At 42.1% G+C, this 16,248-nt stretch overlaps 1 protein-coding gene across 3 annotated transcripts in view; it reads right to left on the bottom strand.

Moving 5' to 3' along the window:
- Window positions 1-16,248, bottom strand: part of ATP11B (ATPase phospholipid transporting 11B (putative)) — a 265,918-nt gene that overhangs the window by 148,884 nt on the left and 100,786 nt on the right. For all 3 annotated transcript variants that reach the window (XM_086844011.1, XM_086844012.1, XM_086844009.1), the window contains one exon: window positions 10,678-10,818. The gene's annotated coding sequence lies outside the window, so the exon portion shown is untranslated. The remainder of the gene's footprint in view (window positions 1-10,677; window positions 10,819-16,248) is intronic.

The raw sequence follows: 16,248 nt of genomic DNA on the forward strand, positions 1-16,248 counted from the left end.
TGTTTAACAGACAGCATCATTTCCAGGGGGTCCTAAAAAACCTGAACTGACAGATTTCTTTTTTGAAATACTGTAATAACTTATAAAGCTGTCAAAGTGGGGTTTTATTATTATTATTTAAAACCTGCTCCTGTGTAAGTCCTTGTATGACAAATTTTACCCAGCAGGTAATTTTTAAAGTCAAGACTTAAGATAAACTCCAGAAAGCTGAAAATGTATAGAAGCTCTGACACAGCTTTAATTAGAGGTTTGTAACCAGGTACAGGTAAATCAGTAAAACATTGGTTTGAGGCTCTTCACTCTTAAAACATCACTAACACCTCAGGTACATTGTTCATAAAATGATTTTATGCAGCTGAACAGATACATCTTTCTAATACAGAGCTCAAAAGCACAATCACCCTAATGAGTCCTTATCTGCCTCTTGTACCTCTATTCCCCTTTGCTCTTTTAGAGTACTGTAGGTTAATTAAGTTTGATTAAACTGGAGTTCTTACTTCTGAGAGGAAAGTTAAAACACAAAATAGACTTGTGACTTAGAAAACTACTTTTTGACCAGTTCAGACATAAATGGACACTTCCAGAAGGGCTTGTGGATCCAACTGAACTTCAAGTTGTCTTTGCCTTGGGACCTTACTTTGACCTTTCCTTGGAATAAACAAAATTATGTACTTGGCAATTACAAACTGTTGCTGAGGTTCCTGTTTCAAATGTTCCTGTCTTTGCTGCTTTTGCACAGCTTTTTAATTCTTTACTCTCCATCTCAGCTGTTTCTACAGACCTGCACAAATCATTCTGATTGGTGCCACCTTTCCCTTGGAGTAGATTTTCACATAATTCTTTCATTGTGAGTTTCAAATCTTGTCTTGCTTCTGATGTATAGCTATCATAAAGGAAGGACTAGTCTGCCTTGGGTTATAGCTTAAGAAATAGCCAGATGCAGATAAAACTAAAACAAAAAAAAAGTGCTTACTTAGTTGTTTATCTTTATGGAAGCTTTCATAATTCCTAAAGATGTCCTTTGTTTTCACTTCTATCAAGTCCTTTAATTTCCCCATTTAATTTAAGACCTCCATCTTAAATAGAATAACTGAGGGAGAAATGCTGAATTCTTAGGACATATATAACATGTAATGTAGTGCAGAGCTGTCTGAGTCAGAATTAGATTATCTAGTCTAGATGTCAGAAATTATGTACACACCAGGGCTGCTGGCACCTGAGGTACCTCTAGGATCACTGACACATCTCAGAATTTTCTTCTTTGTGCTTCACAACCATCTTCATCCCTGCAAGGTCCTGAGCACCACAACACTGAGCAACTTCAAGAGGAACTGAAGGGGCTCAGCATCCTGCTGGGTTTAGTGCAGGCTGAGTGATGTTGTGGGTGGATGTTTCCTGAAGCTCAGTTAAATTCACTGAGGCTTGGGTTTTCTGCCAAATAAATGCCAGCTGAGGAAGTTATGCCTGCCCAGAGGCTTTCTTCTGTGTACGTATTCTACTTAAAAAAAAAATTCTACTGTAAGTTTTGTGTTCATAAACTGATGTTCTCCTTTTTCTTCCTCTTTTGCCCTCTCTGACTTCTGCCCTTGCTCCTCAGCTGCCAAGAAAGTGCCCCTTTGTGTGCGGAAATGCCCAACGGTTCACAGAAGTTAACTAGAAAAGACACATTCAGCCACTTTCTGTCAAAATGCCTTGACACTCTCTTTCTGTCCAAAAGACCCTTTTGCTTTGGAAAGGCCCCCATTGAACACCTCCCCCCTTTCACCTCCCTCTTGAACTTACCCTGCAACAACAATGCAAAATAAATAAGTGAGGCACCCTTCTCCCCTGCCCCCGGACTTTGCTGCTGTATTTCGTTGTTGCCATCTTCACTATTAATTTTATGCAAGACACTTGCAAAGTCCAGACTGGTGCAAATTGGCTGCTGCTTGGTGTTATATTCACAGAAATTCTCTTTCTCTTTCATGACATTTTGCTTTTGCCTTGGTGTTGTTTTTCATTTGGTTTCTTTGGCTGTGGGAAGAGATCCCCCTGTGCCCGAGCCCCTCTGGGTGTGTGTGTTGGAGGGAGGGACCGTGTCACACTCTGCACGAGAGCTCTGGGGGAACAGCCAGCACAGGCCAGAACAGAAACTCAAGGCTGCTCCTTTGGTTTGAAAACAAATATGTAGCAGATGGATTAGCTCAAAATCAAACCACAGCTCTGGAAAACTTCATCATTTTGACCAAGGTTTCAAAGTCCTTTGGATGCCCATCTCTGCCCAAAGATACTCAGTGTCCTATGTGATTCCTATTAAGCTGTGATATGTTAAGACAAGTGCTAATGGAACTGTTTAACTAAACTTTAGTGTTTTTTGCTGTATAAAATTTTCTGAGACAGGCCCAGAAACAGGTCCTGTGATGGGTAAAACAAATGTGTTAACTCAGATCCCGTGTTAATAGCCAAATTTATTTCTGAATCTACTTTGGCCAGAAATTGAGAAGCTCTGCCCAATGTACATTATCTGGCTAGAAATTACTGGAGGTTTCACACAAGGATAGGCTCTTTGGAATTTGTAGCTATGTATTTTTAATACTGTCAATAAACTACTTCCTTGAGACACAGAAGGGCAATAATGGGAGCTGTTAACAAAGTGTGAAAAGAAACGGGCAAGCAAAGGTTAATCACATGGCTGTCCACTAATGACCTCTCCAGCCCTGAGTTTAAACCCTCCGCTACTTGTAAAGACCAATCACGTGAATAATTTCCTGTCTGAGGTAGTCTTTATGGTTAAGAATAAAAGCTGAGCTTATTGTGAAAAGAAAGTGCTCAGCAGGGGAGAAGGTTATTATTTTTAAGCTGATCTAAACACCTGGGTTTCTCAGTAGACCCTATTAAACTTCCTCCATTATGTCTAAAGATTTCAATCATTCCTACCACAGTAGTAAATTAGTGTATTACTGCTTAAAGCAGATAAGCCGTAGTGATGGGGACATCCTAAGCTGATGCTGCTCACCCACCCTGAAGAGAGGCCTATGCAGCCGGCTCCTTCACCATAAATAAGGCAACAAGGCCTGATGCCATCCCAGAATATCTTCTCCTTTCAGTGTGTTGAGGTGTGAGAGGAACATTGACTCCTGCTGCTAGCAGGGCCACGGCACAGACCAGGCTTGGGGCATGGGAAGGTGCTCTTGGAGCACATAGTGCCAGAAGCTGTATGGCATGGGAAAGCTTTGCAAAACCTTGCTGCCATCTCTTCTAGATACCTCCAGTGACAGCCAGAAGTGAAGCAGAGAATACAGAAATGTGAGATATTCCTTCTTGAAGGTTTAGCTTTTGTAGCAAAAGGAGTTCTGCGAGTGAGAAAAAAAAATAAAGCTGTCCTGGCCAGTGAGTGTCCTCACTCCCTCTTTCTTCTCCTCTCACCCCCCACTATTCATGAGACTTATGACTTGGAGTTACGATTCTGGAAAATGCCTGGAGATCAGGCTGTGCACAGAGGGAGTAAGCAGCCTCCATTGCTCCCATCATTGCTCCCGGCTTCAGGGATCCCCAGAGCTCTGCAGCACACCCCCACCCAAAGCAGCGCAGAGCAGGGCTCCTCTCTGAGGGCAGCAGAGCCCAAGCCCTGGCCAAGCAGCCCTCCTGAGGCTTCACACAACGTGCCTGCTGTCCTGACTCTGGTTTGTTTATGGGCTCGTATATAAAGAGTGCCAGATTCTCAGCCAAGTCCAATTTATCTCTGGGTAAACTCCACCTATGCCATTTATTTCAGTCCTGATTTACAAACATCAAAATACCTGCAAATCTTTTCCCTTCTCAACTTCCCCAAAACGTCTCGCCTGGCACTTTTAAACCAAGACAGTCTGCAAGAGCTGTAAAATGAGTGTGAAATTTTAACTCGGGTCAACATAAAGTGCCCACCTTACAGTCTCTGGAGGGGATGATATTATACCTTATTAACCTGCTGAAAATGCTGCCTAGAAACTGTTTGATATTGCACGGGTGGTGGCACTGCTTTTTCTACTTAATAAATGGAGTCCTTGAGTTTTCCAAGGGCGCACGAGAGAGAAACTCTTCTGTTCTGTAAACAACTGTGTGTCCAGTTTCCATGCACGGATACCCAATTTGTGCATGCAACTGTAGTTATTGTGCATTCAAATGGGGCACACCACTAGTCACGGGCCTGGGCTTCTTGCCAGTTTAAAAGTCAGCCCTTCTGTATGTAGAAAGAGAAAGCAGTATCCAATAGAAACAGTGCTCTGCATGCACTCACAGCTCTTATTCAAGGCTCTCAGAACAATGTCTAACTGTTAATCTTCCCAACACTGCCGTGAGGCAGGGAATATTTTATCTACATTTTACAGTCAGAGGAAACTGAGGTTAAGTGACTTGCCCAAGGTCAAAAGACAGATTTAATGACAGGCTCAGGATCTAGCCATGAGAATATGCTGCCCTGATGCTGCCTGCTACACCTTGGAGTGGGTGAGGAGTAAATGCATCCTTCCCGCAACATCCGAGCACCGTCGTTTGCTAAAGGTCTAATCCAAGGAAGTGCAAACAAAAATCTGCAGTGGTGCCAAGATTAGGGAAATATCTCCTCTGTGGTTGGGCTCTTTTTGTGTTGCAAATGCAGAGGCTGAAATTTCCAGAGATGTGGATGCCCAATTTCCGCTAACATTAATAAGCTGATGTGTCCAAATCCTGTAGGCAGCTTTGAAAGCCTGTTTGTGCTTTCCCTCTTCCTACTATTCAAGCATAGAGTAAGGTCAGGGCTTTCCCATACCCTCTCCCTTCTCTGCCGGTGGAAAAATTCTGGCCATACCTTCACTTACTCTGCAGTGAATGGATAATGTCACTGGGGATTGATTGATCTAATACCCACAAAAGGCCAGAGGAGAGATTCCCTTGGTTGCCACAGATACTGGATCAGGACCTTATCTTTTTATGGCACTCATATCACTCTCACTATTTTAATATCTGAACATCTCATGGTTTATAATATATTCCACATCCTAACTCATCCATGAGATACTGAGGTAGCATTAATCACTTAATCCCATTTTACAGATGATGAACTGAGGCACATCGGACTCCATACTCATTTCAGTCTGAACTACTCTGAGACACTCTTGGCATAGGCAAGAGGACGAGATAAGCACCTGCAGCCAGAGATTTAGACACTGTCTTAGGAGGGGACACTACAGCAAGAATGAACAGCCCTTTGGAAAGTGCCTTTTTTTACACTGACTGCAAAGGGAGCCCGGATGACGAGGTAGTTAAAATCCCTCCCTTTGAGACTGATACTGCTGGGTCAGGCGAATCCCTTCCCAAATGACTTGCCCAATGCCATGGAGAAAGCTTGTGGCAAAGGAAGAAATTAAGTCCCAGACACAATCACAAGGCTATTTTCCTTGGACTGAGCTTTGATTTCAGGTAAAGGATTTTTTTTATTAAGGCAGGAAAAAATACTAATAAGTTTAAAACTATCAGCTTTGCTTGGATTAGTCACTGGGAATCTCAGCAGCCGGGCTCTTGAGCTCTGGCCTCTTTGACTTTCGTATGTTTAGATGTTCAGGCCCTAATGAGTTGATCTCGTTGATCTTTAGGTACCTATTCATATGCAAATCCTGGCATTCTACTTTTGCTAAATAGTCTTTGTATTAACACATGAAATAAATTTTTAAAAAAAGAAAGTCAGGCTGTGGTAAATCCTCATACTTAGGTTTGTTTGCATTTGGATAAATGATCATGGTCCCACTTTATATGATCTTGATCTACCCCTGTTAGGAAAAGGCGGGGGAGGTTTGGGTGGGTATTGAGAAATCCAACTTTTAATCTCTTCTCCATCATTGCAAATGTTTTATCAAAGGAAAAAAATAATGTCCAAGAACTGAGAGATAAAGATGCAAATATATTTTAATTCCTCAGTTTCCTCTTCGGCCAGTTTTTTTAAATTACCACAGAAGTGTCCTCATTCTAGAGTCCTAAGTGGTTTGTCTACTAAAAAGACCAAATGTGTCTTCTAAGGCTCCAAAAACCATGGCCTGCCCCAGGGAGGATGCCTTTTCACAGTAGATTTTGCAGGTTCACAGTGCATGTGCATGTGAGAGACCTGTACATCACTGTGCCACGCCAGCACACACTCGAGAGATTTTGAGCATGAATCCTGACCCCAATACTGAATGAAAAGCACTCAATGACTTCAAAGGGTCTGGGATTTCACCCATCATTTTTCAGACTCTGAAGCTTGCAATCATTAGTGGTTTGTTCTGAAAGTGGTGGCTGCAGAGCAGTGAAGTCATATGGGAATTCCATTCAACTCTGTGACAAACTTCTACTAACTCTGTTTAAACCCTGGGTATTGTGCAGTTATGTATATAATGCCTACAGTACAGTTACATATTATATATATATATATATATATATATATTTAACTAGATTAGTCACAGAGAGTTATCTGAAACACAGAAACACAAGAAAACTCTTACAGGGCCTTAAAACCTGCTCTAGGCACTACATATAAGCTTATATGTATTTATGGATGTGAGTATGCACTTAAAACTTCCCAAAAAATCTCAGCTTTCATTTGAACAAGTTGCTTGGAGTTGTAGCTGAGTTTTCTTTGCTAAAGAAAAGATGTTTAGGAGCAAATGCAGGTTGCAACAAAATGTTAGGAACAAACTGTCCAGGATCTTCTTTCACAACAATCCCACGCGCTTACAAATCTCCCTTTAAGAATAAAGTGGTAGTGCAAACACCTAATTAAAAAAACGGCTTGTATTCAGAGTTACTAATTAAAAATCCTCATGTTCCCCCGACTTTTTCCCCCCTCTGTGGAAATCTGCAAGTTATTTAATTGAAGTCCCATTTTGTCGGTGCAGATGCACGAAGTGTCTGAATCATCAAACAGATTTAGGGTGTTTTGATTGTTGTGTGTGCCTCATTGCTATTCCCAGAATGTCGAGCTGAGCTTATGCTGATCGGCAGGACTTAGAAGCATGAAACAGTAAAAGAGTCCTTTCTTCTCATCCCAGCCCCATCCCCCTTGCCCCCCTGGATTTACATTGAAACTTTGCCAATCTCAGATCGCACTCTGTCTGCTGCCTCTGCATTAAAATGGAGCCGCTTGCCTGTTTCTTTGGCCCCACACTCCATCTTCAAATTCCCCTTGGCTGCCCTAAGATGCCCCTCATGTTGCTTCAGAGAAACTTCCTTAAGAAGATAATTTCATTTTCTGTCCTTTTTTTTTCTCCTTTTCTTTTTCTTTTTTTTTCTTTTTCTTTTTTTTTTTATTTTTTAAATAAAAATCCTTCTCTGTTTTTACATTTGTGTGCTGTGTGAAAAGAAAGGAGACAGAAGAGAGAGAAGCCTGTTTTCGTCTAGAGGTGAAAACAGCCTGGTGAGCAGCAGGTGCAAAGCCCCAAAGCAGCTGCTTTCTGCTCTCAAGTTGAAGCGCCTTGGTCCCCCACCCTCCACGCCAAGAGCACTTCATATAATCCTCTCATGCAATTCACACTGTAATTGCAGATATCCAGACTGCTAGGGCTCATTTTATTATTATTTTTACTGATAACAAGATCTGCAAACAGGGGACCGGTCGTAGTAATTAGTTGTGTGTCGCTAGGCAGCTTCTGCAGAAGCAACTTGGATTCTTTCCCTTTCTTTTTCATTCTTCTTAGGGAGGGGAGGGCATGACTGCTTTGCCCCCTCCTACCTCTCCTCTTTTTACCCCCTTGAAGGCCACTCAAAGTAGCACATGGGGAACTTTCCTGCTGGCTCTGTTAGGTCCCTTTATTATCTCGCCTGCCTCTTTCACTCCTTGAGTAGAAGGCTGTTGGATGGGTGCTAGCAATGAAGATTATTGTCTTGAGGACCAGCTTGTTTTCTCAAGGCTCTGCTTGTTACATTGCTAATTATGGGTCTATGGGATCCTTTTCTGATATTTGACTAAGTGGCATGGATTACTGTGTAATCATTTCCCACTGGGGAGGGGGATCTTTTTTATTATTATTATTATTACCTCTGGACAACTTTTCAGTTGCTTTTATTTAGGTAATTGCTCTTCTCTGTAATCCAGGAATTCTTATTTTTTTAATCATATTATGGATTTCACCAAACACTAGTTAACATGTTAATTACTGGTAAATACACACTTCTTTTTCCCTTCTGTTCAGAGTGAATACAAATCCTATGAATGTGCTGTTTGTCATCTGTACCCCTTATGTGTTATCTCTGTCTAATAGGACACTGTTGTTTAAAGAATGAAAAGACTGAACATGGACATTTGGCTCCAAACTTTTGTTTTAGATTAGGGCTTAATGAGTTTATGCTTTTTCTTTTTTTTTCTGTTTTATTTTTCAAGTCAAAATATAAAGGAATAAAAATCAGTTTGATGACATAATTATTTTTAATAACCTGAACAGATTTTGCAGTGCTGAGACACCATACAAAAGCCTAGAAAATGGGATCCTTTATTTAGTTGCAGAAAGCTTGATCCAGCTGCCATGAAGTCAAGGCAAATTTTCCACTGAGTCACAGAAACTCAAATCAGTGTGGAAGACCAGACAAGTTTCTTCCAGAGTGTCGTGGTAACACACCAGGGTCCAAACGGACAAGTGTGGTTCAGACAGAAGGGAGCAGAGTGGGGAGGAGATTCCAGCATGATTCAATTACTAGAAATATTTTCAGTTTGCCTTAAAATGGCTTATTTTCCTGGCTTATGCCAATGTGATTTTTTTCACAGCTTTAAGTTACTGAGATCTTTTTTGCTGCAGTCCCATGTTTTGATAAGTAAAATTACTGCTAAACTAATCATAATTAAAAAATAATTAAAAAATAAGTTGAAAGTCTTAAAAGCTCCAATAACCCCACTGCAAGAGTGCTGCTGGGAAAATGGTGGTGGAGTGCAGTGAGTTTAAGGAATCTCAAGTCAGATTGACACTGAATTGGAAAGGCAAAAAAATACTTTATTTTGGGTACTGGATAAGTGAATTCAGACTGAGATGTAAATGAGAACAGTCTAAGGCTGATTTAATCTGTGCCATTCTATCTAAGATGTCAAAGGCTCTTTCTGGCAATGAGGAACGCCCCAAAGCACTGGTGCCCTCTGGGGACAACTCGTCTCAAGGGCCATGGCTCATATGTCAGGATGTTGAGTTTCACACCTTTTTACAACTTTTTTCAATCACTCCAAAACTGGTGAGGCAAAAACTTTCAGCTGAGCTGTGCAGGCCAGCTGAGCGTTGTGAGAATCCAATGAATCATGACAATAATCCAGTCAAAAGACACTGTGCTGGTGCAAACCCTCCTAATTCATTACATTGTTTTATAATGTAATACCTGCCTAAAAAAGCATATCAACCCTGAGTTCTGCAGCCTCGGGTACATTTTCCTACAAAGTTGCATGGCTTAAGACCCATTTGTTTTTAAAAGTGACTTGGTAGCCTTTTTTCAAATTTCAGCCCAAAGAGCTGCTGGACTTGGGGCAAAGTAAAAGCAATCCAATACTAATTCTCAGCAGTCAGTCCAAAAGTGCTTTTCCCTGGGGGAGGCCAACAGGGATGACCACAAGCTTTCAAAATAAACATAATTCAAGGTGACACTGGCACACCAGGACTTGCATTAAGGATATGTCAGAAGAAGTAAATTGCAGGCTGGCAGAGTAGGGAAGAGCAAATCAAGTGATATTGTGAAAAAAACCCAGCGTTGGTTCCTGTAACACTTTCAACCATTTCAGTTGGTTCAGTGTAAATGCTGTTGTAAAACTACTCTGGATTTCATCTATAGTGTCAAAAGAGTTTGCATTCCTTACCATTAGAAATGTGAACTTCTTAGAGACACTCCTGAAGATGAGATTTATAAGGCTAAAAAGTGACAACTCCAGGCTATTTCCTGGAGAAATGTATTATTCCATCTCAACTAAAATTAAAACAGGTCAAGTAAACAACTCTGAAAGCTGGAAAACTCAATTTCTTGCCCATCTAATTATGCCTAGCTAGACTAGCCCGTACAATTTTCCATTATGACTGTTATGAACTGTGTGTGGTCCCCTGACTGTACCATACGAGCCGGAGCACTGGAGCACAATAAGGCATGTTAGAGGCTGTCAGCGTGTTTTAGGATCTCCTAATTCTTGTCCACTGTAATCACACTGCTGTGTACAATATAGCATTTGAGATGACCCTTTGAAAAAAAATTCTTATTTAAATCTACAGACTTTGGAAAAGTTCAGTTTGAGAGATAAGGAATATTTTTGTTGGTTTGTTTTTTTCCCATTAGATGCAATCAAAACTTTGGCTGCTAATATAGGAGCTTTCTCCTCAGTCCTAGATTGTGGCCTTAACTGTGCTTTCAGGATCTCCTTTTCATCCATGTTTATTTATGCATGGATTTTTCTTTTTTCTTTTTTTACTGACCTGCTTTTCCCCACAATCACCTATCACCTATCCTGGTTGTTTTGCTGTAATTTGTTTGTTTACCCTTTCAGTGTTGCTTGAGTAGGGCACTGCAAAATCTTAAGTACCAAGTAACCTCCAGCTCTTAAGGAAGAATCAATTTTTTAGTTAAATCAAGACAATAAAATCCAACCAGCTTTTCTTTCTCTTGCTCTTCCCAACACACACATACTTTCCAGCAGTTACAGAGCTATAGAGCCATCCTACAGAAAATGGCTCCTATTTGCAACTCAGCACTTACCAGGTCTTTTAATTGTGCAGGTGGGCTGCAAGAACAATCCTTCCACAGCAAATTGGGAAGTTACAGCACTGGCTGGGGAAACCGGTGATAGCAAGCAGCAGCACAAGCAGGATTTTCAGAAGGTGAGAATTCTCTCATCACCTGTAGAGGTATGGAAGATAATTCAGAAAGGCCAGCAATGAAGGAGGAGAAAATGTCTTGTTTGGCACAGTCATAACTTGGTGCCAAGGGTCTGTGAGGGGCAGTATGCTCAGGCTGGGAGCAGGGTGGGATGTAAGATGTAATAACTGCTGGGAGATGTCTGCAGTAGTGAGAAGGGTGCAGAGGTCCTTGGCCAAGCGTGCCCTGTCTCATTTTGGGACACCACTGTGTAGAGGGACAGGGCTTCATGTGGAGAGGATGGACTCAGCCAAAGTGATGTGAGGCCTGCAAAGCAGAAATGGCATCCATAATCACATTAATTACAGTCACTGAAATGTCATCCAGGAATTAGAAAGGTTTTGTAGGCCAATGTGTACACCTCTGTGTTGTCATCAGCCCTTTCCCTGCAGGTTACAGCACTATAGGTGTGTGTCTGTGGGGACTGTATGAGGGAGGAGCTGCTCCCTTCTCCCCTCCCTTAACTCCTTGCAGCGCCAGGGTCAGTTACCCAAAGAGGTCTCCTTATGTGCCACTTGTGCTTCAAGTGTCTCCTCCATAGCTGGTCCCTTGTCCCTGTATCATTCACTCATTAGGTATCAAATGGCCAACCCAGCTCCTGGTCAACTCTGGTCTTCATGATTATTTCAATCAAAAATTTCTTCAAAAACTGTCCCACCAAACAACTCAAAGGGGTGGGCAATAACTCACTCACTAGGGCTCTGACTCCACCCTCAACCTGCTGTTGTGGGGAGAGCTCTGGTGTCTCCAACCCACCTACATCTCTCTACTGTCTCTGGCATCACTGTAGCAGCAGGGAAACTGCTGCTTGCACAAGTCCTGCTCCATGCCCAGAGCTCTGGGGTTCTATAATAATGCTACAAGATGTAACATAAATAAGTGCAGTATGTGGGCAGGCAGACACCACCCAGTGATTTGCATGTGCAAATATTTGTACCAAATTTAAAGGCTGCTTGTGAAGCTAAGGCTGTAAGTGTTGCTGAGGCTTCAAAGCAGTAAAAACCACCATTAAAGCAGTCCATTAAAGCACAATTACAACACAACAGCAACACACCTAACTGCTGTGGGTCCAATACAACCATTCCCAAACTGGTCTGAAAGATTTCATATGATGGGTTTCATATTTTGTGCACTTGTTCTCTACTGGTTTTATCTCTGTATGTATTAGAGCAGCACCGGAAAAATGCAGGTAAAAGTGGGGCCCCATCTGGGTAGTCAACATAAAAAGTCATAGGAAGAGACAGTTATCTTAATTGCAGCAAATTTAAATAGACACACTGAGGCAAAAAAGTGGGAAAGGAAACAAAAATGGGTTACTGAGGTTATAAATTAGGTCAATGCCCAGGGTTTCAGAGCACTGGTCCAGTGACACATCCACTTCACAGCCCTGCCTCACGCTGACCCGAACACTTAGAGTTTGGTTTCCTCCCATCTGCACAACACTTATGACACCTACTAATTTTCTACTCTCACCAGCAATGAGGACAAAGGGCAGATGACTGGATTTTGTTCCTCTGTGACTGCCAGCTTTTTGTAGCCCTTCCATAAGCTTGAATAACACGTGTTGCATCTGGAGTGCTGAGGGCCACATTTTAAAGTTCTCACCACCCAGCAGCTCCTCCAGGAACATGACGGGAAGCAACCACCAGCCAGATGTTCAAAATAGCTCGGTACCAACTTGCTGAGACCTTTGGCCATTTACACTGGGGTCTGGGAGAGAACAGAACAATTTTCAAAGTCTGCAAAATGTAGCCTGCTGGGTATTTTTAATATAAATGTTCTTCAAATCCAGTACTCGTAAGCCAAATATTTAAGGAGCCTTGGTAGCTGAGCTGTGGTCTGTCTGGTTATAAAACTCACCTATCCATGGGAAAATGAACTGTTTTGCTTTACAAAAAAAAGTGCATGAATTCTGTGCCATGATAAAAGGGCTTTTTTAAAAATTGCAAATAGTAACTATTTTAGAGACAAGTAAAAAGTCTACTCCATTCCCCCACATTTTTTGCAATGAGATTCTGTTTTCCTTACAATCATAGAAATTATTAGGGGGGGAAAATATCTTTAATATCATTAATTTCAGCCATTGCATTGCTGAGTCCTCCACTAAACCACATCCCTAAGCACCTTCTCTACGCTTCTTCTAAATGCTTCCAGGGATGGGGTCTCCACCACTTCCCTGGGTAGTGCTTGACAACCCTTTCAGTGAAGAAATGTTTCCTAATATCTAATCTAGACCTTCTCTAGTGCAGCTTGAAGCCATTTCTACTTGTCTTATCCCTTGTGCCTTGGAGAAGAGGCTAATGCTCACATGGCTACAACCTCCATTCAGGGAGCTGTAGAGAGTGGTAAGGTCCCCCTGAGCCTCCTTTTCTCCAGGCTAAACACCCCCAGCTCCCTCAGCTGATGCTCACAGGGCTTGTGCTCCAGAGCTTTCCCCGCTTTGTTGCCCTTCTCTTGACTTGCTCCAGCCTCTAAACGTTTGTTGTAGTGAGGTGTCCAGGACTGGACACAGACATAGTGAGGTGTGGCCTCACCAGTCCCAAGTACAGGGGACAGGCACTATCCTGGTCCTGCTGGCTGCACTCTTGATGGTACAAACCAGGTGCCATTGGCTTTCTTGGCCACCTGGGCACACACTGGCTGATTCTTACACATAAACACCAACCCTATTATCACCATCATTAAACTCTAGACAGTCAAACCACTCCCCAACACACAGGGTTATCCCTCTCCTTCCTCACCTGGCCCTTCTAAAGAGTTTATAGCCACCCACTGCAGCCCTTCAGCCGTGTGAGTCATTCCACCATGCTCCATTATGACAAGGATGTCATAATTTTCCTGCTCTACCCCAGTTTCCAGCTCCTCCTGTTTGTCACTCATGCTGCCTGGTGTCCCTCAAACATTTGTGTGCCTCCACCAGGCTTATGTACTGGGAGCCTGGGAGCCTACATCTCATGTATCAAACAGAAGGGTGGCTCCCAGCATTAGCAGTTCCCCCTAGTCAAAGCCAAACTCTAGTGTTTGAGTGCTTTTATTAATTTTTATAAGCCAAGAGTGATGTGTTCATCAGAGTTCATCACAGCTCTATTTCTCCCCAACCCCCTCACTTAATTTTAAGAGGGGGCCAGCCCCAATATTTGAAACTCCTGCTCCATTTCTTTTCATTCTCTTTTTCTTCCGTCCTTCCTTCCTTCCCCCCGCCCCCTCCCTCCATCTCCTACTCTGTCCCCTTCAGAAGCCCCCAGGATGACACCGCTCATTGATGCTTCTCCTTCATTAGCATTTCAGCAACTTGGCTCAGTAGTTTCAGAGACAATCCGTCATGAGAAAACTGAAGAATGTGCCCCATTTGCATGATTCTGTGCCAGAATGCAACTTTTTCTCAGCTGTTCATTGTGTAATTTCCCCTTGAGCCTTCAACTTTCCCATGAAGTCCCAGAAATCATATTATAGAATTCCAGACCAGCTGCAATGCTCCAAAGATTAGTTTTATGGACATTTTAACCAATCTCACAGCTCTACAAAGAGAATCACATACATAAGAAACACGGTTTTACTTTCTGTTGTTAGGAAAGGCAATGTGCCTACTTGAATAAAGTTCTTTGAAACTACAAGAAGGAATTTATGCCCCATGATGAGAATGATCCAATAACTGTTGTGAATCCTTAGGCATATTTTTAACTTCCACTTGTACTGCTTTAATTATTTTATTCCTCTTACAATTAAATGTTTGTAATCCATTTTGAGAGTCTTTCTGAAATGAATGGATATGCAAACAACTTGATTGAAATGCTCAGTGCATATGACTAAAAGTTACTGGCTCTCACACATCAGCAGAACAAATCAAGCTTTTCGTTAGTTGGTTTTAGAAATCAAAAAGTGGTTTGTAAAAAAAGACAGGCAGATAAAGCCTGCTTCTAATGACTTTCCAGAGGGCATCTGAGTTTGTAGAAATAGAAGAGTTTATTATATTAAAAGTAAGCAAGGAACCGAAAATTGGTGCAAAGCAATCAAACTACTTTCTCAATTAAAATGTATCCCATTAGGAAAATTAAGCACCTGTTTCACAAAAGTTAGACAATGGAGCATGGGAGGAGAATACTGCATTTTAACAAACTGGTTGCTAATTAAATTCTTTACTTTTTCCTATGTATGCCAATAACTATCTCTTTTCCCATGTCATTTTTAACCTACTGAAACAAAACTCATTTTTAATTATTCTGCCTCTAAAAACCAGCAGATTTCGGCAATGCTTTCAGAAGCAGAGCATATAAAATGCAAACACTTGGATAACTATTTTAAATACAGTCTGGGTACTTTTTAATACAGATTTTTGTTGTCCCCCCCCTCCCCCTGCCAGTAGGGTTGGCTGTGTGAAAACCATCCTTGCTGACTCAGGTTAATCTATGAAACAAACACAGGTGCACACACACTATGTGAGTGTATACTTACATATATCCTTGCATTTTTGTGTGTATATATATATATATATATATAGTGCAAAAATCCTATGGAATTAAGCTTGCCAAGATTAGGACTTCATAAACAGATAAATTAGGGTTCTTCCGATGTGAAAGATAGGTGTTTTTTTTCGGTGAGAAGCTCACACGGTGATTAGAGTGAGGTTGTGGAAGATTTCATTAATTATAGGTGACTGGTTTTCCTCTCAGAGGACAGCTCAGGTCCCCCAGCTCCCCCTTGGCAGCTCATCTTAAATTGTTGTCTAACCTTTCCCTTAATTCAGCTCATCTTGAGCTGATGGGAACTGCTTTCATTCCACCTCTTGTGGAGGTAATGAAACAATCTTCTTATTCACTTGGTTCCTCTGAGCCGGTGACACACAACAAAAAACCCAGGGCCCTGATTAATGGCCGCTAATTAGCAATGTTAATGACCAGGTGTCCAAGAGCATGGCCAGCTTCTCTCAGCATGGAGTGATCCCTCAATGAGGGCCCTGCAAATCCAGCCCCAGTGACCCTTCCCCTCAGCTGCCAGTAATGAAGCTGAGCTCTCTCATTACACCCAGGAGAGGCTCAGGGGGAGGCCCAGGCCTTGAGAGCCAAACCCTTTCCTTCGGCTCTAGTGGGCCTTCCATTAATTAAGGTCAGCATTTTTGCTCTCCATTCCCCCCAGCCTCAGCTTTTTCCCCTTAAAAAAAAAATCCCCAAACAACAAAACAACACCAAAAATCCCCCAGCCCTCGAAGGTAAAAGATTTAGATGAAGGAAGGCTTAGTTTTCTCAGCTTTCTCTGCTTTCCCAGTGATAAGGATGCTGTTTCCCAGAGTGTTTGAGTTGCTCGTAGCCCCGTTTCCCCCCTCATGTTTTGAGCACTCTGGATCCAGCTATAGGCTGAGGGAAATCTCCACTGGCTGCAGTTGCCCTCTGCCAAGCCCTCTACCTTCTACCTCCC

This window comes from Cyanistes caeruleus, chromosome 10 (genome assembly GCF_971803275.1).
Source record: "Cyanistes caeruleus chromosome 10, bCyaCae1.hap1.1, whole genome shotgun sequence".
Classification (NCBI taxonomy): Eukaryota; Metazoa; Chordata; class Aves; order Passeriformes; family Paridae; genus Cyanistes; species Cyanistes caeruleus.